Source organism: Schistocerca piceifrons, chromosome X (genome assembly GCF_021461385.2).
Source record: "Schistocerca piceifrons isolate TAMUIC-IGC-003096 chromosome X, iqSchPice1.1, whole genome shotgun sequence".
Taxonomy (NCBI): Eukaryota; Metazoa; Arthropoda; class Insecta; order Orthoptera; family Acrididae; genus Schistocerca; species Schistocerca piceifrons.
In genome coordinates this window covers 883,364,585-883,390,472 of record NC_060149.1, presented here as the reverse complement: position 1 = coordinate 883,390,472, position 25,888 = coordinate 883,364,585, and positions in this window count along the sequence as shown.

Below are 25,888 nucleotides of genomic sequence, written 5' to 3'. Positions count from 1 at the left end.
GCATATGGCAAATTGGTAGAATGGAGAAGTGTGCCGATCGCACTGCTTGATTTTTCTTAATTTTTCAGTCTTGGTCATAGAATGACTGTCTGATGGTCATATTTCCTCACGAATCTGTTCTTCAGTTCCTGCGAGCGAGACGGACAATACAAAGTAGTATAATGCTTTTGTTGGTTTCGCTGGAGATAACATCGTCCAGAGACCATAACAGACATTTTCTTACTGCAGTCAGCGTTCTACCAACTGCATTTCGCGAACATGTTTCACAGCGGTAGGCTGTCTGTGCTGTTCAGCTACATCTCCGACTCCCACAATGTTTCTTTTATAGGATTCACCCTGTAGTAGAAAGGAGAAGATGGAGGTGAAGAGTGTACTGTTTCATCCCTGCGGTTGGTTTCTGGACACTTCAGTTGAACAAATTCTGATCAAAAGGGGTTTTTTCCTTGCACCAATTATATACAGCTAAAAATATTCGGCCACACTTTCCTCTTCGTCCGAAAGACGCCAGTCTGTAATTAACAATATGTAGGATCACATTTTGCTATATTAAAGCTTTAATCTTTGGGGAACGCATTCCGCAAAGTCATGGTGCACCGACAGTGAAAACAGCTTCCATTTATTTTGTAAAATAGTGAAAAACGGTGACGATCTCTTTTGGTGAATTGTTACAATGTACAACCGAAACTCGGATTAATCCCAAAAACAAATACTTTTGGACTTGGGCAGAGAATGTCAACAGACTTGATCCCCTATTTCATGATTCCCTTCGAGTTCCGATGATGTAGGTATTTCTTTGTTAACAGCTATGCTTTATGATCATACAAAAAATATACAACTGAAAGTAGATTGCTGGCGATTAAAATTGCAATAATATGTAGGTCGCATGCAATAAGAGTGAAACAGGTAGAAGTGTACTGCATGCTTGGCTATACAAATGGTATTTCAGCCCAACCATACAAAGTAGGTAGGAATAACGCAATCTACTTTCTGTATATCAGAAAGATTTCGCAACAGTGTTCCAGTCAGAAATCGCATGTCAGTGTTGTCAGTTTGTGAGAAGATCGTGTTATGCCAATCGAGAATGCAGTACTGTATAACGTTCCGCTGCGGGTTGGCCAGGATCGCGTTAGATGTGAATGTAGAATCGACGAATTCTGGAGGCCATTACCCAATGACATGCAGGATATCAACGACGCTGTACAACTAGCTCACGAGAGAACATACACATTATACACTCGATCCTTTCATGATCGCTCGTATTCATCATGTACCTTCATTCAGAAAATGGGCTTGTTTACAGTAAAACAAGTATCCTCAGCGACAGCGCGACGAAATCTGGACAACGTGGACTCTCAGCATGGCGACCATTGCTGCAGCTTCCCTTTGACGTGGCAGCAAGGAAAGGCATGACTACAGTGGTGCGCCCAGCGATAAGACGACACATACGAGTCGCCCCACTTTTTCTTTTCAGACGACTAACGGTTCCACATAAAGCACCACAATGAGCAGTCCGTGTGTGAATTCTGCGAAGAAAACGAACGTTACCAGATCGTCTTCGGTGAGGATAGGCAAAGCATTGGAGTAAAGTAGTTCACGCAGCTGTTGCAGCCACAGTGCTACGGTATTGTGGTGGTCAGCACATCTGCATAGGAAGCGGGAGACCCAGATTCGAGTCCCAGCTGTGGCACGAATTTTAATTCATTACTTCAGCTTCTATGAATCATATCTCTCCAGGACAGCGTGATTCCATCAGATCAATAGTTACCAAGATTGTATTTGTCGTCGTCACATGGGACCATTACCTGACGTGACTGTATGGGGTGCCACTGGGTAGACAGTTCCTATAGACGATCATTTAGACAGGAGCCGTTACATTTCTAGCTTATTGTATGCTATATTCGAGGTTTCCCTGACGTTGTCTTCAACATGATAACGCAAGACCACACGATGTGTGTATACTCCTGACCTACCTCGATTCAGATGGTTATCGGCTGCTACCGTGGATAGTACGTTCTCCAGATCTCTCACCCCCTGAAAGCGTGTGATCACCGGTTGCCGAGACACCAGCCACAATGAGTGATCTCTGCCTTAGAACTGGAACAGCAAGAGACGACGTTCTCATATCAGTCATCTACAAAAATATATCTGTATATATGAGGTGCCCTTTCTTTCGGATACGTCTAGGGACGGATTCCTGACTGGAAACGGAGGAACGAAGCTTCTATGAACACGTGTTCGGAAATGCATCGTTGCCACGGTAGATGACGTTGACGAATGAAAGATCCTCTGACCACGTGCAGTGTGTTCCTTGTTTGCTGCACGCTGTGTGATTAACACAGCGTACTGTAAACAGCAGAATGGTCCGGCATTCGTGTCGGTAACAAGCCGAGATGGTGTTTGCGTATGGCCAAGCAGATGGAAACGGTCAAGAGGCAGCAGCAGCACAGCTATACCAAAACAAGTAACCTCACTAACACCAACCACATCACACAACATTTAAAGCCGTTTTTGGGCGTTTGTGTGATCATGGGTCCTCTCAGACAGACGAACGTGGTGGCGACCTGCGCGTACAGTAGATTTGGAGGACCGGGTTCTACAGGATATTGAGGCGAAACCTAGTGCAAGCTCCAAGCAAGTGGCCCGCCAACATGGTGTAAGCCAGAGTACTGTTATGTGTATCCTTCATGGCAACCGCTGCATCCCTATCATCTGCTACGAGTGCAAGGATTATCAGCAGCTGATTTCTCTTTACAGGAAGGATTTTGTCGATGTTTTTTGCACCACGCCATCACAATTATGAGATCTCCGTCATTGGTCCTCTTTACCGACGAAGTAAGCATTACCATAACTGCCATCATCAATCCGCATAATTGTCATCTGCGGGATACAGACACAGCACGTGGTCAGAGGAACTTCGGCGGCGCCATCTACCGTGGCATTGATGCATTTCCGGTCACATGTCATAGAACCTCTCTCTTTCCAGTCAGGAACACACAAGGAACCCTGTAGTTTGTTTTATTAATGTTCATTCCGTATACAGGGTGGTCCATTGATAGTGATCGGGCCAAATATATCACGAAATAAGCATCAAACGAAAAAACTACAAAGAACGAAACTCGTCTAGCTTGAAGGGGGAAACCAGATGGCGGTATGGTTGGCCCGCTAGATGGCGCTGCCATAGGTCAAACGGATATCAACTGCGTTTTTTAAAATAGGAACCCCCATTTTTATTACATATATAGTATGTAAAGAAATATGAATGTTTTAGTTGGACCACTTTTTTCGCTTTGTGATAGATGGCGCTGTAATAGTCACATGCGTATAAGTACGTGGTATCACGTAACATTCCGCCAGCAAGTCCTCCAAGTACGCGTACACCACCATTACTCTACCACGCAAACGTAGGGGCTACACTCGTCTGGTGTGAGACGTTCACTGGGGGGGGGGGGGGGGGGGGGGAGGGGTCCACCGGGGGCCGAACCGCACAATAACCCTGGGTTCGGTGTGGGGCGGCAGTGGGATGACGTGGACTGCGGTAGTCGTCGTGGGGTTGTGGACCGCTGCGGCGGGGGCGGAGCCTCTCCGTCGTTTCGTTTCTAGGTCCCCGGTTAACACACACATTCATACACATTCTTCCTGTTTCCATGCTTGAACTGTTGAACCGTGTGTTGAGTTTATGACGAGCTGTCCACTGGCCCCTCTTAACGCTAAATCTTGAGGGGGGGGGGGGGGGGTTGACGGGGAGTTTCCTTCAGAGAAATTATATCGATGGCAGTTGAGGGATACATACCAAATAAATTAATAAGAGATCGTACAGATCCCACCTGGTGCACAAAACAGGTCAGAAACTATTGCAGAAGCAACGAAAAGAGCATGCCGAATTTAAAACAACGCAAAATGCCCAAGAGTGGAGAAATTTTACACAAGCTCTAAATGTAGCACAGCCTTCAATGCGACATGCTTATAATAGTTGCCGAAATGAAACTCTGTCTCAAAATCTGTCAGAAATCCAAAAGAGATTCTGGTCGTGTGTAAAGTACACCAGCGACAAGACACAATCAATACTTTTACTGCGAGACGGCAGTGGAGATGATAACGGATGACAGTGCCACCAAAGCAGAGTTACTGAACTCGGTTTTCCGAAATTCCTTCACCAAAGAAGACGTAGTAAATATTCCAGAATTCGGATCAAGAACAACTGCCAACAAGGGACTGATGACCTTAGCAGTTAAGTCCCATAAGATTTCACACACAACTGCCAACATGAGTAACTTAGACGTAAGTGTCCTCCGCGTATCGAAGCACCTTAAATCACTTAGTAAAGGCCTCCGTTCCAAACTGTATACCAGTTAGGTTCCTTTCAGAATAGGCTGATACAAGAGCTCCATACTTAGCAGTCATATACAGCCACCCTCTCGTCGAAAGTTCCGTACCTATATACTGGAAAGTTGCATAGGCAACACCAATAGTCAAGAGAGGAAAAAGGAGTGATCCGCTATATTACAGACCCTTACCACTAATGCCGATTTTCAGTAAGATTTTGTAACATACACTTTGTTCAAACATCATGAATTACCTCGAAGAAAGTGATTTATTGACAAAGGACCAACACGGATTCACACAGTTTCATTGTTGTGAAATACAACTAACTTTATTCTCAAGAAGCAATGAGTGTTATCGACAGTGGATGTCAAATTGATTCCATACTTTTAGATTTTGCAGAAAGCTTTTGACACCTTTCCTCATAAGCAAATTCTTATCAAATTGCGTGCCTACGGAGTATCGTCTCAGTTGTGCGACTGGATTCGTTGTTTCCTGTCGGAAGCTCACAGTTTGTGGTAACTGAGTGAAACAAAAGTATTATCTGGCGTTCTCCAAGAAAGTGTTATAGGTCTCTTGTTATTCCTGATTTATATAAATGATTTAGGAAATAATCTGAGCAGACGTCTTAGATGATTTGCGGATGAAGCTGTCATTCACCGTCTTGTAAAGTCATCAGATGATCAAAATCAACTGCAAAATGATTTAAACAAGATATCTGTATGGTGAGAAAAGTGGCAGTTGGCTATAAATAATGAAAAGTATAAAGTCATCCTCAGGAATTAGCTACATTTCGGTCTTGCAGAGCGTGAACGTATATGGTTCCAGCACGATTTGGCATCCGTACACTTCAGTCTAGCTGCCAGCTTCCAGATCAGACAGATGTTTGGAGGTACAGATGTTTTGAGATCTATGGACTGGTCAAAGGTGACCCTGCAACTTGGCCACCTCGCTTTCCTCACCTCAACCCACTGGACCTTTTTTTGTGGGATCATCTGTAGAATGTGGTGTATGAAATCGCAGTGGAGTCAGCAGAAGACTTAGTTGTAAGGATAGATGCAGCGTATGAAGATGTTTTGCACCATGACTGTATGACTGGGTGAGTACGTAGTCAATTGTATACAGGTGTCAGGCATGCTCCAATGCTGATGGCAGGCATTTTGAATACATTTTCTAATTTTATTTTGTTTCTTATAACAATAGAATAAATAGTAAAATTCACTCATTGAAACTAGTTTTCTGTTGCTGTCACACTGAATACTTTTAAGTTTCCTCCTCTTTTCTTTGCATTCATATTTCCTTTAGTTTACATTAAGCAAGAGCCCCGAAATCTCACAAAACTCTGCCGTTATTAACTGAACGCAGCTGATTGCCGCAACTCCAGCGAAATGACGGCGATAGCTGCTGCGTAGGCAGGCGTTAGTCGGCGATGTCAGTATCTTTTTGCTACGTCCTGTATACCGAAAATCACTGGAGATTTTAGAGGGTCCCAGCAGAAAAATAAACTGCGGTTGGGAAAACGTGTCCGAAACCGTCATCCGCCGGGGCAAGAGAGCTTCGCGTTCGCTGTAGACACTGGCGATAGTGGCAAGCAGTCGTGATCACTGAATGACAAACAGAGGTCTATTGTGAGGCGTTCCACCTGCGGGCTGTCTGCGTAAATCGTCACGTTTGCTGCCGAAGGTTTGGCCTACAGGCGGGTCCCGGTGCCTGTAACTTCGATTCTTCGGAGCGTCATTGGATGACGTTTCCAGACAAGAGTCAGTTTGTTCCTCAAGACACCCTCTACAGCCCCTCAAAGTTTTCCGGTATCAGATAATGACATGATTATTAGAAAAATGCATCAGAATAGCTGCTTATTGTGACTAATCTTTATTCACGGCACCTCTCTCTTTCCAGTCAGGAACACACAAGGAGCCCTGTAGTTTCTTTTATTAATGTTCATTCCGTATACAGGGTGGTCCATTGATAGTGATCGGGCCAAATATATCACGAAAAAACTAGAAAGAACGAAACTCGTCTAGCTTGAAGGGGGAAACCAGATGGCGGTATGGTTGGCCCGCTAGATGGCGCTGCCATAGGTCAAACGGATATCAACTGCGTTTTTTAAAATAGGAACCCCCATTTTTATTACATATATAGTATGTAAAGAAATATGAATGTTTTAGTTGGACCACTTTTTTCGCTTTGTGATAGATGGCGCTGTAATAGTAGTCACATGCGTATAAGTACGTGGTATCACGTAACATTCCGCCAGCAAGTCCTCCAAGTACGCGTACACCACCATTACTCTACCACGCAAACGTAGGGGCTACACTCGTCTGGTGTGAGACGTTCACTGGGGGGGGGGGAGGGGTCCACCGGGGGCCGAACCGCACAATAACCCTGGGTTCGGTGTGGGGCGGCAGTGGGATGACGTGGACTGCGGTAGTCGTCGTGGGGTTGTGGACCGCTGCGGCGGGGGCGGAGCCTCTCCGTCGTTTCGTTTCTAGGTCCCCGGTTAACACACACATTCATACACATTCTTCCTGTTTCCATGCTTGAACTGTTGAACTGTGTGTTGAGTTTATGACGAGCTGTCTACTGGCCCCTCTTAACGCTAAATCTTGAGGGGGGGGGGGGGGGTTGACGGGGAGTTTCCTTCAGAGAAATTATATCGATGGCAGTTGAGGGATACATACCAAATAAATTAATAAGAGATCGTACAGATCCCACCTGGTGCACAAAACAGGTCAGAAACTATTGCAGAAGCAACGAAAAGAGCATGCCGAATTTAAAACAACGCAAAATGCCCAAGAGTGGAGAAATTTTACACAAGCTCTAAATGTAGCACAGCCTTCAATGCGACATGCTTATAATAGTTGCCGAAATGAAACTCTGTCTCAAAATCTGTCAGAAATCCAAAAGAGATTCTGGTCGTGTGTAAAGTACACCAGCGACAAGACACAATCAATACTTTTACTGCGAGACGGCAGTGGAGATGATAACGGATGACAGTGCCACCAAAGCAGAGTTACTGAACTCGGTTTTCCGAAATTCCTTCACCAAAGAAGACGTAGTAAATATTCCAGAATTCGGATCAAGAACAACTGCCAACAAGGGACTGATGACCTTAGCAGTTAAGTCCCATAAGATTTCACACACAACTGCCAACATGAGTAACTTAGACGTAAGTGTCCTCCGCGTATCGAAGCACCTTAAATCACTTAGTAAAGGCCTCCGTTCCAAACTGTATACCAGTTAGGTTCCTTTCAGAATAGGCTGATACAAGAGCTCCATACTTAGCAGTCATATACAGCCACCCTCTCGTCGAAAGTTCCGTACCTATATACTGGAAAGTTGCATAGGCAACACCAATAGTCAAGAGAGGAAAAGGTAGTGATCCGCTATATTACAGACCCTTACCACTAATGCCGATTTTCAGTAAGATTTTGTAACATACACTTTGTTCAAACATCATGAATTACCTCGAAGAAAGTGATTTATTGACAAAGGACCAACACGGATTCACACAGTTTCATTGTTGTGAAATACAACTAACTTTATTCTCAAGAAGCAATGAGTGTTATCGACAGTGGATGTCAAATTGATTCCATACTTTTAGATTTTGCAGAAAGCTTTTGACACCTTTCCTCATAAGCAAATTCTTATCAAATTGCGTGCCTACGGAGTATCGTCTCAGTTGTGCGACTGGATTCGTTGTTTCCTGTCGGAAGCTCACAGTTTGTGGTAACTGAGTGAAACAAAAGTATTATCTGGCGTTCTCCAAGAAAGTGTTATAGGTCTCTTGTTATTCCTGATTTATATAAATGATTTAGGAAATAATCTGAGCAGACGTCTTAGATGATTTGCGGATGAAGCTGTCATTCACCGTCTTGTAAAGTCATCAGATGATCAAAATCAACTGCAAAATGATTTAAACAAGATATCTGTATGGTGAGAAAAGTGGCAGTTGGCTATAAATAATGAAAAGTATAAAGTCATCCTCAGGAATTAGCTACATTTCGGTCTTGCAGAGCGTGAACGTATATGGTTCCAGCACGATTTGGCATCCGTACACTTCAGTCTAGCTGCCAGCTTCCAGATCAGACAGATGTTTGGAGGTACAGATGTTTTGAGATCTATGGACTGGTCAAAGGTGACCCTGCAACTTGGCCACCTCGCTTTCCTCACCTCAACCCACTGGACCTTTTTTTGTGGGATCATCTGTAGAATGTGGTGTATGAAATCGCAGTGGAGTCAGCAGAAGACTTAGTTGTAAGGATAGATGCAGCGTATGAAGATGTTTTGCACCATGACTGTATGACTGGGTGAGTACGTAGTCAATTGTATACAGGTGTCAGGCATGCTCCAATGCTGATGGCAGGCATTTTGAATACATTTTCTAATTTTATTTTGTTTCTTATAACAATAGAATAAATAGTAAAATTCACTCATTGAAACTAGTTTTCTGTTGCTGTCACACTGAATACTTTTAAGTTTCCTCCTCTTTTCTTTGCATTCATATTTCCTTTAGTTTACATTAAGCAAGAGCCCCGAAATCTCACAAAACTCTGCCGTTATTAACTGAACGCAGCTGATTGCCGCAACTCCAGCGAAATGACGGCGATAGCTGCTGCGTAGGCAGGCGTTAGTCGGCGATGTCAGTATCTTTTTGCTACGTCCTGTATACCGAAAATCACTGGAGATTTTAGAGGGTCCCAGCAGAAAAATAAACTGCGGTTGGGAAAACGTGTCCGAAACCGTCATCCGCCGGGGCAAGAGAGCTTCGCGTTCGCTGTAGACACTGGCGATAGTGGCAAGCAGTCGTGATCACTGAATGACAAACAGAGGTCTATTGTGAGGCGTTCCACCTGCGGGCTGTCTGCGTAAATCGTCACGTTTGCTGCCGAAGGTTTGGCCTACAGGCGGGTCCCGGTGCCTGTAACTTCGATTCTTCGGAGCGTCATTGGATGACGTTTCCAGACAAGAGTCAGTTTGTTCCTCAAGACACCCTCTACAGCCCCTCAAAGTTTTCCGGTATCAGATAATGACATGATTATTAGAAAAATGCATCAGAATAGCTGCTTATTGTGACTAATCTTTATTCACGGCACGCTGTGTCGACATTTATTGCCAAAATGAAGTACGTCTAGAATGACGTGACGTCCATATTACGTCGTTAGTGAATTGTCTTATAACTGTCATTTTTTTGACAAAATGGTAAATGATGTAAATATATAGAAAATAAAATGTTGGTTATAGTTTAACAGTAATTTGGCAGTTCTACTCTTACGACGCTGTATGTTTTGTAACAAGCTGTAATTATAACACAGTGGTCAAAATAAATGTTGCATATTACTTTATTGAAAGCAGATCGAGCAGGTCTTGCGGCTGGCTCCCTGCTCCTTAGCAACAGGTACGAGGTGCTGCCCAGTGTTGATGACAATTCTGATCCAGCACGGGATGCCTCTCCAGTCGATTTTCCTGTCAGGTCCAGGACAGGTGCAGAGGGTGGGTGGGTGCCCCTCAGGGAAATTTCAGGCAAGGCGGCAAATAATACCAGGGTGAACTCGATATGTTTGCCGGAGGGTCTCGTCCGTGATGTGGAGGAGGACCTGCCAGCGGCTATCGAGGGCACTGGGTGCAACCGGCTGCACACAGTGGCTCATGGCACGAATGATGCCTTCCGCTAGGGTTCTGAGGGCATCCTCGGCTCCTTTCGGCGGATGGCACCGCACGTGGAATGCTGGTTCAAATGGCTCTGAGCACTATGGGTCATCAGTCCCCTAGAACTTAGAACTACTTAAACCTAACTAACCTAAGGACATCACACACATCCATGCCCGAGGCAGGATTCGAATCTGCGACCGTAGCAGTCGCGCGGTTCTGGACTGCGCGCCTAGAGCTGCGAGACCACCGCGGCCGGCCGTGGAATGCTGGCTAAGCTGTCTATTTGTAGCATCGTACCCAGGGTTGATCGCGGTCCTCTGGTTTGGAGCAGAGTGGAAGGTCTAAACCAGAGGCTCAGATGTCTCTGCGATGGTATCGGATGCGAATTTTTCTATCAGGTGCAGAATTGTAGGGTTCGCCTTAATAGGTCAGGCGTGCAGTTTTTAGGTTAGGGAAGCCCTCCCTTGGGATTAAAGATGATTTGCCAGATAAATTAGCCACAATGAACTTAGAGAATGTTCGTCATCGAAAATCAGAGGTAGAAAAGGTTAATATGATTTTAGTAAACAGCAGGAGCAGTCCCAGAATTGGTATCACTTACTGAAGTTTATAACGCACAGATAGTATTAGGAACAGAAAGTTGGTTGAAACCAGACCTTAATAACGCTGCGATCCTAAGTTCAGATTGGAATATTTATCGTAAAGATACGTTAGTCGTCAATGGTGGCGGCGTGTTTATTGCAGTAAAGAATTCGATAAAATCCAGCGAGGTTATCATGGATCACGAGTGTGAATTAATTTGGGTGAAGTTAAGTATTAAAGATCGGTCAAAAATGGCAATCAGATGCTTTTATAAACCGCCAGGGTCAGGAGCGCTAGTGATAGTGCGCTTCAGGCATAAGTTGCAGAATATCGCTAATAATTTTCCTGATCATGCCTTTGTTCTAGGTGGTGACTTCAACTTACCAGTGTCGTGCTCTCAAAACTGGTGCGAGGGACAGGGATTCGTGTGACATTGTCCTGGATCTCTTGTTCGAAAATTACTTTGAACACATAGTTAAGTGACCAACTCGTGACGGGTAGCGTCTTAGTCCTCCTGCAACAGGCATACCTGAACCTATCGAATCAGTTAACACAGAGGAAGCTATCAGTGAGCTTGAGGCTATGATAGAATCTATGGCAACGGATCTTACAAAGAATGTTAAAAAAGGCAGGAAGATGTTTTGCTTAGCAACTAGATACAAACTTCAGAGTATCTGAGTAGTCTACATAAAATATTCGGTGATGAGGACGAAGATGTGGAGAACAAAAGGAAAAAATTCAAAGACATCGTGCAATATACTCTATACAAGTATTTTCCGAGTAAGATCTTAAGAGATGGGAATGACCCATCATGGTTTAATAGCCGAGTTAGAAAACTGCTGCGTAAACAAAGAGAACTTCATCTTAGTTTGAAGAGAAGTAAAAACCTAGCTGACAAACGAAATCTAAACGAAACGAAAATGAGCGTAAGGAGAGGAATGAGAGAAACGTTTAATGACTTTGAAACTAAAAATTTTGTGAGCCAATCTGAGTAAAAATCCTAAGATGTTTTGGTCATATGTAAAATCGGTAAGTAGGTCACGATCATCTATTCATTCACTCAGTGACAAAACCGACTCAAAACGGAAGATAATACAGAGAAGTCCGAAATAATGAATTCGGTCTTCCAAAACTGTTTCACAGAGCAAGATCATAACACGGCCCCTCCTCTTAACCGTCGAAATGGCAAATATTGAGATAATCGATCTCGGAATAGAAAATCAACTACAATCACTTAGTTGTGGAAAGATGTCAGGACAAGATGAGATACCTATAAGATACTACAAAGATTATGCGAAAGAACTTGCTCCTCTTCAAGCAATAAATTACCTTAGATTGCTTGAGCTATGAAGGGTACCTAGTGACTGGAAGAAAGATCAGGTCATTCCCGCTTTTAAGAAGGGCAGTAGAACAGATGCTCACAATTATGGACCTATATCACTGACGTCAATCTGTTGTAGGATTTTAGAATTATGGAACATGTTTCATGCTTAAGAATTATGTCGTTTTTGGACAATGAAAATTTCCTCTATAAGAATCAACATGGATTCCGGAAACAGAGTCCTGCGAAACTCAGTTCGCTCTTTTTCTCCGTGAAGTCCACAGTGCCGTAGACAGCGGCGCTTGGGTTAGGGCTGATGTGACATGCGGGCCCTGCAACGAACTTATGACGTCACACTTGTAGGCTTGGCCACCACACTTCACTAACACTCGGTTCTGTACAGGGTTCACGGGAAATCAATATTTAATTGAAAAGCACCCACCATATGTCTTAATTTTATCGTTTTCTATCGAGAACTTATATGCATTTAAAAGCACAGTTAATAAATATTAAACGTTACTCACTCTCTGCTGAAGACGGCTGCCAGCCCTCATAAGACTTGCAGCGTCACGTGTTGTGACGTACGTGCCGTCGCCTGTCTTCCTCGAGAGCCTCGCTCAGACTGATGCCATGTTCCTTGACTTCAGGCATTTGACACCGTCCCGCATTACCGTTTAGTGAAAAAAATACGAACTTATCTAGTATCGGAGCAGATTTCCGACTGGATTCAAGACTTCCTTGCAGAGAGAACTCAAAACGTCGCTCTAAGGGGAGTCGGAGGTGCCTATGCTGCCCATGTTAAAATCACTAAATTTGAGGAACATTTATGAATAAACTACCAAATAGAAAATTTTGAATTTTTTTTACATATAGAGTGGTTTAGTATTGCAGTTGTGACAGAGGGATTTTGGAGTATCTTTTCTAGTTTCCCTCCAATTATTTTTTTTATTAATGACCCAATTTTTTTTACAAATAATTGCTTTATAATTAAACTGAAATGAAACTACTGAACATATTGCCAAATGGCTGAGTTACAATGTAAGTTTGACCACTAGGAGTGCTGTATAAAAATGTCATCTCTCTAGCTTGAGTGGATTTTGAGAAAATGTTCCTTATATTCGAAATATTCTAATTTACGGGAAATGGCTATCAAAGTTTCTCGATACATTCCTGCACTATGGGATGGATTATCAGTGTCTTCTTCTTCATCCTCCAAGAGCTTCCTCTTCTGTCTTCGTTTCTGGCCTGTTGTTCCATCATACTCCATATGCCTTTCTCTTCTTTCTGCTCCTCTTGTCCTTTCTCTGTCAATATTTCTTAGTGCTCATACAGTGTTCACCCCAGCTGTAAATCCTAATGCCTTCAGAACTTCACACTGTTCGCTTGGTTGTAGGTTGCTATTGCATCATAAATGCCAAAGTGCAGTGTTTTTATGTTTACAAACACCCTTTTAGGAATCACTTTCCAAATCAAATTGTTTACGCTCTCATTAGGATTCTGTGTCTTTCTGCGTAGACATTTGTGTAACGATTCTGGCAGTGCTAAGTCATGAAAAATTGGTTTTATTGCATTTATCACAGCTGCTGGCAAAGCATGTTTGTGATCATAGTCCTTTTTTGCATTATATTTGCACCAGGAATCTTTTGGGCACAGGCTGTGTTGAGGGTATTCATTGGAAGAGGCAGTATGAAGGAACAATGGCCCACACTGCTTTTCGCACATCACTAACATTACTAGTATTTTGCCTTATAGCATACCCATAGTATCTCTGTAGACGTTCAATCACCTCATCAGTAAGCCTGCCTCTCCCTCCTATTGTCTTTCCATCACTGAGCTTACTTGGACCCAAAGTTTGTTTGAGCCTTCAAAGCCGTGCACCCATACGCTTTTGCACATGCCCAATACATTCCAACTTTTCAACTACAAATTCATTTCCATATGGTTTCAGTTCCTCTATAGTCTTGAAACCTTTGGAGTCACCATCCCCAAGGTAGTATTTGTACCTAACGTTGTATCTGGGAACTGAACATTCAAAAATTTGTTTCACTCCATCCACTTCCATTGCTCCACTTGATCCACTAAAATTTGCCTTACAGGTTCCACTGTGCTCTCCTTTGATTTTATTTTTGTACCTACAATGTTTTGATAATATTGCAACATCTATCACTTTTGCACTATCACCACAAGTAGCAGTTACAACCTCATTCAGCGATTTATGACCCCTCTTTTGCCAGGAACCATCTAATGCCACTACCAAATCCCTAGAACCACCGTTCATTTCTACAGATTCCTCCACTGCTTCCTTCATCGTTTTCAAAGCCACATCTTCAACAGAGGATCCTACAAGTTCACAGTAGTACCAAAATTTGCTTGGAGGCGATGGCAAGTTCATAATACCACAAAACAGTTTACCAGCAGCAGATCCTTTTCCAATGGATCGAAGACCATACACAAGTCGAACATTCACATCAAACTCTCTAGATCGTCCATTTTCACCAAAGAGATTGGCATGTGAATTGTAGAAAGTCACTTGATACTTGCAACATGCACAGATTATCTTCATCTCACAAGCTAAACCAAAGTGATTTGTTATCTCTAGTCCCACTCCTACACTTGAACACATTTTGCACAGAACACTTTCTTTCAGCACAGAAGATAATAATCCAATATTCAGTACTTCGTTAATATCATCACTGTCACTAACATATTCACGAAACCTGTCACTTCCACCAGTCAGCTTCTTGCTAGAAGATGTCACAGGGCTATGGCCGGCCATGTGTTGCTTAGCAGAAGAACGCACTGTTTCAGTAATTGTAGTATGGCAACTTGGTATTACCGTTAATTTTCTTTTCCCTACGTTCTTCCTCTTCTTATATACACAGTTATTACAACGTGGCATCGTAACCAGAACAATGCTTTACACAAGAAGTATAATACTACCAACAACAGGCGCAACGCTGAACTAATTCGAAACGGTAAACAGCAAAGAGACGATGTTCCGCGCTCTTAGCGCTTCATTTGTCACAGAAAACAATGTAGCCAACCCTTGCACACTCGCTGTATGCGTAACATAAGGCGCTGTATGCGTAACAGGCCGAGAAAATCCCAAGCAGTTCGCCAGGAAGTCACGAGAGGGTGTTAGATGCATTCAGCGGCCGCACATTTCCTCTGCAGGCGCGGGGGAAACTGGTAATAACTCCACTTCTAGGGCGAGTAGAACAATAATTCAAAGTTTACATTAAAGAGGAATTTTCCAATTAATTTTCGGTAGCAAAAAAAAATCGTAATTTTTTGGATTTGACCACCTCCAGCTCCCCTTAACGGAACAAACTCGACAGATGTAAAGGTAATTTCCGGAGTACCCCAAGGAAGTGTGGTACGACCGTTTACAATATACATAAATGATAAGATGAAAGAGGTGGGATGCTCTTTAAGGCTGATCGCAGATGATACGGTTGTTTATGAGATAGTCGCAGTGCCAAAAGACAGTATCGATTGCCAGAAGCCGGCCGGTGTGGCCGTGCGGTTCTAGGAGGCTTCACTTTGGAACCGCGTGTCCGCTACGGTCGCAGGTTCGAATCCTGCCTCGGGAATGGTTGTGTGTGATGTCCTTAGGTTAGTTAGGTTTAAGTAGTTCTAAGTTCTAGGGGACTGATGACCTCAGATGTTGAGTCCCATAGTGCTCAGAGCCATTTGAACCTTTTTTTTTATTATTATTGCCAAAAGACCTACTGTGGATTCATGAACGGTGCAGGCTCTGGCAGTTGACCTTGAACGTAAATAAATGTAACATATTGTTCATACACAGGAAAAGAAGTACACTACTGTACAGCTACACTATTAATGACAAACCGCTGGAAACAGTATCTGCCGTAAAATAGCTAGGTGTAACTAACTATGCAAAGCCACCTTAAGTGGAATAACCACATTAAACAAATAGTGGGAAAAGCAGATGCCAGACTCCGTTTCTTAGGAAGAACGTTAAGGAAATGCTCAACAAGCTCCATTGGCTGACGTTACAAGAGAGGTTTTGTGCATCAAGGAGAGATTTACTATTGAAATTTCGAGACGGCACTTCCCGAGAAGAGTCGAACAACGTATTACTTCCTCTCACATACATCTCGTGGAGAAAATTCGAGTAATTAAAGCCAATACAGAGGCTTACCGACAATCATTCTTCCCATGCCCTGTTCTCGAGTGGAACAGGGTTGGAGAGTTCAGTTAGTGGTACAAGAAGCACCCTCCGCCACAGACTACTAGGTGGCTTGCGGAGTATTATGTAGATGTAGATTGTCCATACTGGACATAACAGGAAACAAAATCTGATTTTTTTCTGTCAGGTATAGTCTCAATAAACGAAAAATAAATAAGATAAATACATTTCCACTTGATAAACAAAAAGAAACGAAACAAAAAACAAAACCTTACAAAAGATTCCACTGCAAACACTAAAGTTTCTTCTCACTGTCATCTTGCATAACGCATTGTTTATGAACCCACTTGACCGCTTTGTAATTGGAGAGACTTTTCAATGCGGTTAAACATACCCCTTACTAGACTGTCCAAATAAGCCGGTGGCAAATTCCTCCACAGCGGCCTCTACAATGCCCTGCAAGGTCTCTGGTGGGACAGGACGGTTGCAAACCGCTCGTTTTAGCAATGCTGTTGAGATCTGGAGAGTGTGGAGGTCATGCCGTCCGACTTACGCTGTGCCCCACTAGGAACGTGTTCACAAGATTGTGAATATGAGAACGTACACTGTCGTCCATTGTCGTCAACCCTACTCGAGAATTTTGACGAAATGGAGCCACAGTGTGTGCAAGGATGTCGTCTCGATACTTCACACCAGTTATTCTCCCATGTATTGGCCCAGGGTGTGTCATGCAGCTAAACATGATCCCACCCCGAAACACGATTGAACCATCTCGATAACGGGGGCGGTTTGCACTACAGTTGGGTTGAAGTGTTGTCCTCGATGCCTCCACACACGAATATAAGTATTATCAGGTGGAGACTGATACAGTTCTCATCAGAAAAAAGTGTCACGTAGCACTGCTCAATAGTCCAGGAAGAGTGGTTTCATACCCACTCTCTGAGGAGGAGCCTGCAGAGGTCTTCTGGCACGTAATCTCTGTTCATCGTTTGTGTCTACACACGCGCTCCTGTAGCTGTTTACAACTGCTCCTGCAGATGTGTAGCATAGTGTCGAGGCTTTCTACTTGAGGCTAACACCTGTTGTTTTTCTTCTGCGGCCACTTCTGTGACGATTCTCAACTGATTCTGTCGCTAGAAACTTATTGCAGGTTCTAGAGACATCAATTTGACTCACAGCGACTTTCGCTGAGACGTCCACCTGTCTCCTTCTCTGATCTATTAAAGTGGCTATACGGAGCCTCTGATTGTACGTTATTGTTGTTCGAGGCATTCTGAAGCAATACAGCTCTCGTAATGACACACAGTACAAGTAATACAACGTTTGACTCGGTTGCCATAGACTCAACATAGTGCTCCCTCTCGGTAGAAACAAGGAGTGTTTCCTCTGTAATTACGTTAAAAACTGACCAATGTATTGCTATCACAACGTATTTGTGGATCACAACGTTCGGTATTAAAGTTTCGACCATATGCAACAACTATTTTGACCACTTTATATTCATCGATAATATTCCAGTAGGTGTCGCCAGCATGGATTTTACTCAAAATTCTACTCTGATTTCGTTTGTATTCTGCTTCAACTATAAGAATGCGACAGATAAATGAAATACCAATTTTAGTTACACGTTTTCTTCATTCACGATGCTTAGTGTTCGGGTAGACGATATTAAATCTGTTAACCCACCCACAAAAAATTCGGAGTTAGGTAGACAGATCAAAAGAAACTATCGTTTTCGGGGTGCAAATATTTCGTAAGGGATCCAGCTGGCAAATATGCCACTAGAAAATCCAGAGATAAATTTGTGCCAAAACCAGCTGAACGCATAGGAAAAGCAGTTAACACTGATTTATTTGAGGCAGAGATAGGCACTACTTTAATAAGGAGCTCTAAAAAATAGGTTGCGAAGATGCATTTTCAAGACATACATTAGTTAAAAGTCAGATACAGCTACACAGTTGTCGTCAAAGCTGTGTTTTAAATGACAGTACTTTACACCTGTCGCGGCCTGATTTACAACACATGAAATACAATGTACCGCACCTAGTAGGCACCGGTCGTAATGCCAATGCCAGTTAACATTCCTTAGTATATTACTATGCAACTAGTTTCAAAACACTGTTGTGTCATAATCTTAATTAGTATACGGCTTGATTGAAATGCCCAAGGGGAACAAAAACTAAAAGAAACTCAAACTCATTTTAAATAGTCCTCTAAAAGATAATGAGTCACTTCTTACGTCTTTATGAAAATGTCACTTACTGTCGAAACAGAAATGAGACGGGAATATTTAAGTTTCTCAGAAGTCCCACCAGTATTAGCGCGAATCTTCTATTTGGGATCCTCACTGCCACATATTTGTTGCATTGTAAGATAAGGAATTCACATATCCAGAAGTTTTCAAACACTTTCTGTCCATTACGAAATACTTACGGCAACAGTTCCGATAAATTGTTTCAAAACAATTATGTTTATCAGGATAAAAGTTAATCACCTTTTGCAACTGTACGTTTTTATTGTTTTCAACCGAACGTGTTTCAGCTATTCGTATTAGGCATCATCAGTGTTTTTTATGTCTCCTGTTGTTTTCTTACGCAAGATTTGTACACGAAAAGAAACAGAGACACGAAAACCACTAACGATAGGTAATATAAATAGGTGAAACACATTTGGTTGAAACCACAATAAGCACTGAGTTGTAAAAAAGGATTTTATTTTTTCCTTATCTACGTGATACATATAAATGAAGTAGCAAATGAGGAAGAACAGCAGTTTAGTATGTTTGAATGAGTTTATTTTTAACATTGTGATAATCTAGCTGTTCACCGTACGTCTTTTTTTATACTGTTTCCACGTCTATATGTTGGCAAAAATAAAGACCACAGGTATTGTTTCTCTGATTTCAGTTCTGATAACATAGGTTCCAGGGGAACCGAATATTGCTGATAAAATATTGGTTATGCGGACCTCATATTACTTTGTATTAATGAAACATTGTTATTGAAGAATACTGACAGAAATATTAACCTTCTGAGCGTAACATTTAATGGAAAGAAGGCAGACTACAGTTCATGGTGTAGTCGACGACGTAGTCGTTACAGATGGAATAAAAAATCGGACAGGACAAGAATGAGGCATGAAATCGACCGTGCCTTTGACAGAAGAACCATCACAAAGTTCGTTATAGGGAAACCACGGGCAAATAAAATCTGCAATGCGAGGCGAGGATTTTGAATCCCACTCCTCCTAAATGCGAGTCCGGTGCCTGTACCTTTACGTCAGCTAACTCGGTGAAACCTGTACCCAACAGAAATGCTTGTCATCATATAAACGGCTTTCATTCGGTTTTCCTCTACTGTCTAAGTGAAGAGTGGCCTACTTCCTCACCTTGGTCTTATAAGTTGTAAAACATAGCAGATATGAGAAGGAGCGTAGCCGGTAAACTTAAGTAACGCAAACTGCTCCTAATTTGGCATCGGAATTATGAGTGGGTACCCTTATAAACGAACTTCCTTCTTATAAATTTGTAGCAAAAAATGAGAATCGAACGCAGAATCATTTCGTAAGAAGCCAATAACGTCAGCAAGTCGTGCGCAAACTAATGCGCATGGCGACGATGACGAATATACTTAAGCAAGAATTTAGATTATCGAGAGCATAAAACACAATAAGTGGCAAGTGATGACGGAAGAGAAAAGTAGTTTCAATGTAAAATACCAACTCACACTCAAAGTGGGGACTTACTTCTGAAGACCAGAATATTTGTGTCTCAAAACTATGTACCTGAAAACATAGCTTTTCATTAGTCATACAGAAGTAACGTAATTCTCACGAGCAATTCTTCCAGTGCTTTTTTTCCTGTCTGTGAGTAAAGCGATTGTATTCCGTTTGGCAATGGGACGTGGTCAACGAAGTTATGGTTGATCATAACAATATTTATGTATTTTTTTAGTTATAACTTTTGTAGACTAACGGTTGACAGTGACAAGATACAAAACGGGGAGATTGCAAGGAAAAAGAAGGAATATTATGATTCAAAGTTCGTTGGCAAAGGTTTTATTAGATACGGGTTACAAGCTACAAAGGTGTGCTGAAAAGTAATGTTTATGAATTTTTTAATGTTAAATCTCTTAGAGCTTTTTTAATAAAACAAACGTTATTAACATTTTATTCGTGTCTACATATTTATTTCTCAACGTAGAAACTCTGGGGACGAACGCATTTCTCCCAAAGAGACACCAGTTTCTTGACACCGTCACTGTCGAATGTTTGACATTATTGATGGAGTCACAACCTCAAGTCTGCTTGTGCCGTTACATCACTATCAAAGTGAAGTCCTCGAAAGTATTTTTTAAGTTTTGGAAAAAGATGAAAATCGGGTGGTGTCAGGTCGGGACTGTATGGAGAATGGTCGATGACAGTGAACCTAAGGCGTCGGATTGTTGCAGATGTCGCAGCGCTCATATACGGTCTGGCATTGTCTTGCTGAAGGAAAAGGTGCCGCAATTGTGGATTAACTCTTCGAATTCGAAACTCGATTAAACCATGCTGTTTCTCACGCACCGACTGTTTAAGTTACAGACTTCCATGCTACATTCTACAGCTCGGAGCCCTCTACTGGCAGAGGGCTGCAGTTATGTAGACATGAAGAGTAAAGGTGTAGAATATTAATAACATTTGTCTTATTTCAAAAGCATTAAGAATTTTCACATAAAAATCGGAGGCATTACTTTTCAGGACCCCCTCGTACAGAGGCAATGGACAGGGAATGAGTCGACCATGTTCTCTTCAGAAGGTACGATACCGGCGTTTGCCTATTGCAAAAGCAAAGAAAACATAAATACATAACAGTGGATGGCCAGCAGTAAATTTGATGTCGGTTTTTCCCGAAGGTGAGTGAAGTGCCTAAACCGTTGCATCTCCTCTCCGCGGGATGGATCATTGACCAGAAAAACAGGCGTGACGGAGCATTTCATTTATTTCGATGAAGTTCTTTATTAGGGCCTCCTTGTTGGCAAATATGTTGGGCTTTAACTGCACACTTCTTCACTCACAAAAACAAGGAAAACAGATTTACATTTGCATAGAACCATCCTTCAACTGCCAGTCCACCCATGACTCTTTCTTTAGATATTTCGTTGGTAGAATGTAGATGACGTTACTCCTATTTACATTAAGTGGCTGTGCTGAAAATACTAAAATTTCAGTCTGCAATCACGTAGCACACTTTTTGCCAGTTTGACGAGTGTTGTATGCCACCTTCATGATGCTGCAGTTTTGATGGCCAAAAGTGCAGGTGTTGGAAAAAGATTGGAAAAAGTACAATGACCCAAAACGTGACTTTGTAGCAATACGGTAAGTTAATTTCTACCTAAAAACACGGTTTTCCATTCCTCGGCCAAGAACGTTGCATCTTTCCCGCGTACACTGATCAGTCAGAACATGACGATCACCTACCTAATAGCCGGTATGTCCACCTTTGGCACGGATAACAGCGGCGACGTGTTCTGAGGTCTTGGTAGGTCGCTGGAGGGAGTTGGCACCACATCCACACACACAAGCCACCTAATTCCAGTAAATTCCGGAAAGGGGAGCGATGGTCTCTGATGCCACTATCAATCACATCCCAGATGTGTTCGATCGGGTTCAGATTTGGCGAGTTGTGGGCCAGCACATCAATTTCAGTTATCCACTGTGTTCCTCGAACCACTCCATCACACTCCTGGCCTTGTGACATTTCGCATTGTCTTGTTGAAAAATGACAGAGCTATCGAGAAACATGATTGTCATGAAGGGGTGTACGTGGCCAGCAACCTATGTACGATACTCCTTGGCCGTCATGGTGCCTTGCACGAGCTCCCCTGGACCCATGGATGCCCACATGAATGTTCCTCAGAGCATAATGGAATCGCCGCCAGCTTGTCTCCGTCACGTAGTACAGGCGTCAGGGAGCTATTCCGAAGACGACGAATTCGCGCTCTCACATTATCATGACTGAGACGGTGTCGGGATTCATCAGATCATGCAACGCTCGGTCACTGCGTTAACATCCAGTGCCGATGGTCACGTTTCAATTTCAGTGGTAGTTGCCGCTGTCGTGGTGTTAGCACTGACACACGCAGGGGTCCTCAGCTGCGGAGGCCCATTGTTAGAAGTGTTCGGTGTTCTGTGTGTTCAGACACACTTGTACTCTGCCCAGCATTAAAATCTGGTGTTAGTTTCGCCACAGTTCGCCGCCTGTCCTGTTTTTCCAGCCTGTCCAGCCTACGACGTCCGACATCTGTAATAAGGGGTGGTCACCCAAACCCAAGACACCCGGACGTGGTTTCACCTTGGTTTCGCCACGTGTTGAAGGCACTCAACACATCACTCCTCGAACAACCGACAGATCTTGCAGTTTTCGAACTGCTCGTGCCGAGCCTCCAAACCATCACAATCTGCACTCGGTCAAACTCATTCAGATAGATCGCTCGCCTTCCGCATTCTACACACGGACAGCACGCTCACTGGTACACTACTGGCCATTAAAATTACTACACCACGAAGATGACGTCCTCCAGACGCGAAATTTAACCGACGGGAAGAAAATTCTGTGATATGCAAATGATTAGCTTTTCAGAGCATTCACACAAGGCTGGCGCCGGTGGCGACAACTACAGCGTGCTGACATGAGGAAAGTTTCCAACCGATTTCTCATACACAAACAGCAGTTGACCGGCGTTGCCTGGTGAAACGTTGTTGTGATTCCTAGTGTAAGGAAGAGAAATGCGTACCATCACGTTTCCGACTTTGATAAAGGTAGCATTGTAGCCTATCGCGATTGCGGTTTATCGTGTCGCGACATTGCTGCTCGCGTTGGTCGAGATCCAATGACTGTCAGCAGAATATGGAATCGGTGGGCTCAGGAGGGTAATACGGAACGCCGTGCTGGATCCCAGTGGCCTCGTATCACTAGCAGTCGAGATGACAGGCATCTTATCCGTATAGCTGTAACGAATCGTGCAACCACGTCTCGATCCCTGAGCCAACAGATGGGGACGTTTGCAAGACAACAACCATCTGCACGAACAGTTCGACGACGTTTGCAGCAGCATGGACTATCAGCTCAGAGACCGTGGCTGCGGTTACCCTTGACGCTGCATCACAGACAGGAGCGCCTGCAATGGTGCACTCATCGACGAACCTGGGTGCACGAATGGCAAAACGTCATTTTTTCGGATGAATCCAGGTTCTGTATAGAGCATAATGATGGTCGCATCCGTGTTTGGCGACATCGCGGTTAACGGACATTGGAAGCGTGTATTCGTCATCGCCATACTGACGTATCACCCGGCGTGATGGTATGGGGTGCCATTGGTTACACGTCTCGGTCACCTCTTGTTCGCATTGACGGCACTTTGAACAATGGACGTTACATTACAGATGTGTTACGACCCGTGGCTCTAACCTTCATTCGATCCCTGCGAAACCCTACATTTCAGCAGGATAATGCACGACCGCATGTTGCAGGTCCTGTACGGGCCTTTCTGGATACAGAAAATGTTCGGCTGCTGCCGTGGCCAGCACATTCTCCAGATCTCTCACCAATTTAAAACGTCTGGTCAGTGGTGGCCGAGCAACTGCCTCGTCACAATACGCCAGTCACTACTCTTGATGAACTGTGGTATCGTGTAGCTGCATGGGCAGCTGTACCTGTACACGCCATCCAAGCTCTGTTTGACTCAATGCCGAGGCGTATCAAGGCCGCTATTACGGCCAGAGGAGGTTGTTTTTCCTCGTACTGATTTCTCAGAATCTATGCACCCAAATTGCGTGAAAATGTAATCACATGTCAGTTCTAGTATAACACGTTTGCCCAATGAATACCCGTATATCATCTGCATTTCTTCTTGGTGTAGCAATTGTATTGGTCAGTAGTGCATTACTTGCACCGTGCGTGTGTCTGACTAGTAGTCATTCCTCGCCTAGTGATGTAGGTCGGAGGTCATAATGTTCTTGCTGATCAGTGTATACCTGTAGTACTGTGTCCTTTGCCCTTCAAGTGAACAGGTCCTACTGATTCCCCAGTGGGCGGATGATCCCAGAGCTACAGAATCCTGCTTGTTGAGCGCTAGTGTTTCCCGGACTGTTTTCTCCCGAAGCTCCCTTGACGTGTTAGTACACGCGTCTGTGAATAGAGGTGTGTGAGTAGGTGGAGGAGAAAGCGGAGCAAAAGAACTGTCTCTTCTAACAACGATACTGCTGTTTCATACGCTACACGGGGAAAATGAAATTCGGAACAAACCATATCATGTGACACAATACAAATAGACAAATAACTGGTCGACAAATGAGAAGATGTAATTAATACTCTTACGAAACATGGGCCGCCCAAGCTTTTAGCTTCAAAGTGGCGACATTTACTTCGTTCGAGTAGCTCGATGAAAGCACCACTTTGCTGCCTCATAAATAAGTTACATCGTTATTGATTACGGCCACAGCGCGGGGAGTTGAAGCCTTTACGTCGGTGAGAGCTCCCCACAACATACAACGCCATCGTTCTGCTGTCGCAGGTGTGGCCCAGACGACGTTCGCTGCAGCCTTAAACAAACTGTACATTACCTCTTAAGTCACGGAACGTAGACAGATCAAAGGATACCAATAAAACATATAGCAGCTCATTACTTTTTAATGCTGTGTAGAAAAACTTGCTTCAGTTTAAATAACTCATTGTATGTAAGCTGCTCCGCTTTTAGTTTAGCAACATGTCAAACGTTTAGTTCTGTCCTTCCATTACATATACAGTGTCTGTGCTATCTCTTTGAATAAGTGGAGGAAGAAATTATAGTTGAAGTATATCGATAACTTTTAAGGCACCGTGTTACCGCTAAAAGTAAACATAGTTTCTATAACGCCACCTCCTGCAAGACATTAAGTGATTTTCTTTTTGGCTTTGTCAGACATGTTTTGATATCTATGTACCAGGTTCTTTCAGTAAAGATATGCAAATAACGTGACTATCTTTCTATTTTTATCTTAGGTCAGAAAAAAAATTTGTGTTTTGCAAATACCGATGTTAAGGACATAATTATGTAACTTACACGAATATAAATGATAATAATACCTTCAAAATTCAGCAAGATGATTATGAAAAGTGAGTAGTTTCAACAACGTTAAAATTAAGCGAGATCACTCCATGGAAGATATAGATAACCTATGCTTCCACCTACTGGTGATATAGGTCAAGGGAAGTTGCTAGTGATGGAAATCGAATCGGAGCGTGTTGTGCAAGAGTGAAGCGCGTTTTCCGCTACACAGTAGGTTTAGAATTCCATGACAATGAAGTGGAAAACTGGCGATAAGTTTCCTTTTTCGGGCTCAGTACTCCAATCCGTAAAAACGGAACCCTTATAGGATCACTGTGATGTCTTTCTGTCTGCCTGTCCCTTTTTCTCAACAGCGGACAGACGTATCAGATGTCACGTACTGAAGTGTAGGGGCCTCTTGGCGCTGTAAAACGTTGAAACGTAAAAGTCAATGCATTCAAAAGCTACGGCCATTTATGTCCCACATTTTAATACTTGCAAGCTCACTCATGAAAACGTATAAGGTACTTCTCGTTGGTCTAGAAGCATGAAATTTGCCTAAAATGAAAGTTTAATAGTGCAATCAAATGAAAAATTCGAAAACTGTAAATTTATAATTATATCACACGATTTTTTTTTTTTTTTTTGTCGTTTCTTATCTCTCTGCCTCTATGTCCGTCTGTCAAGGCGCCTTTTTCTCAGAAACGGGTAGGCATATCACATTGAAATTTATGCCACAAACTAAGGTCTATGGTTCTTCGGCTGAGTAAGGAAGTGAAGCCTCTAAGAAAGTAA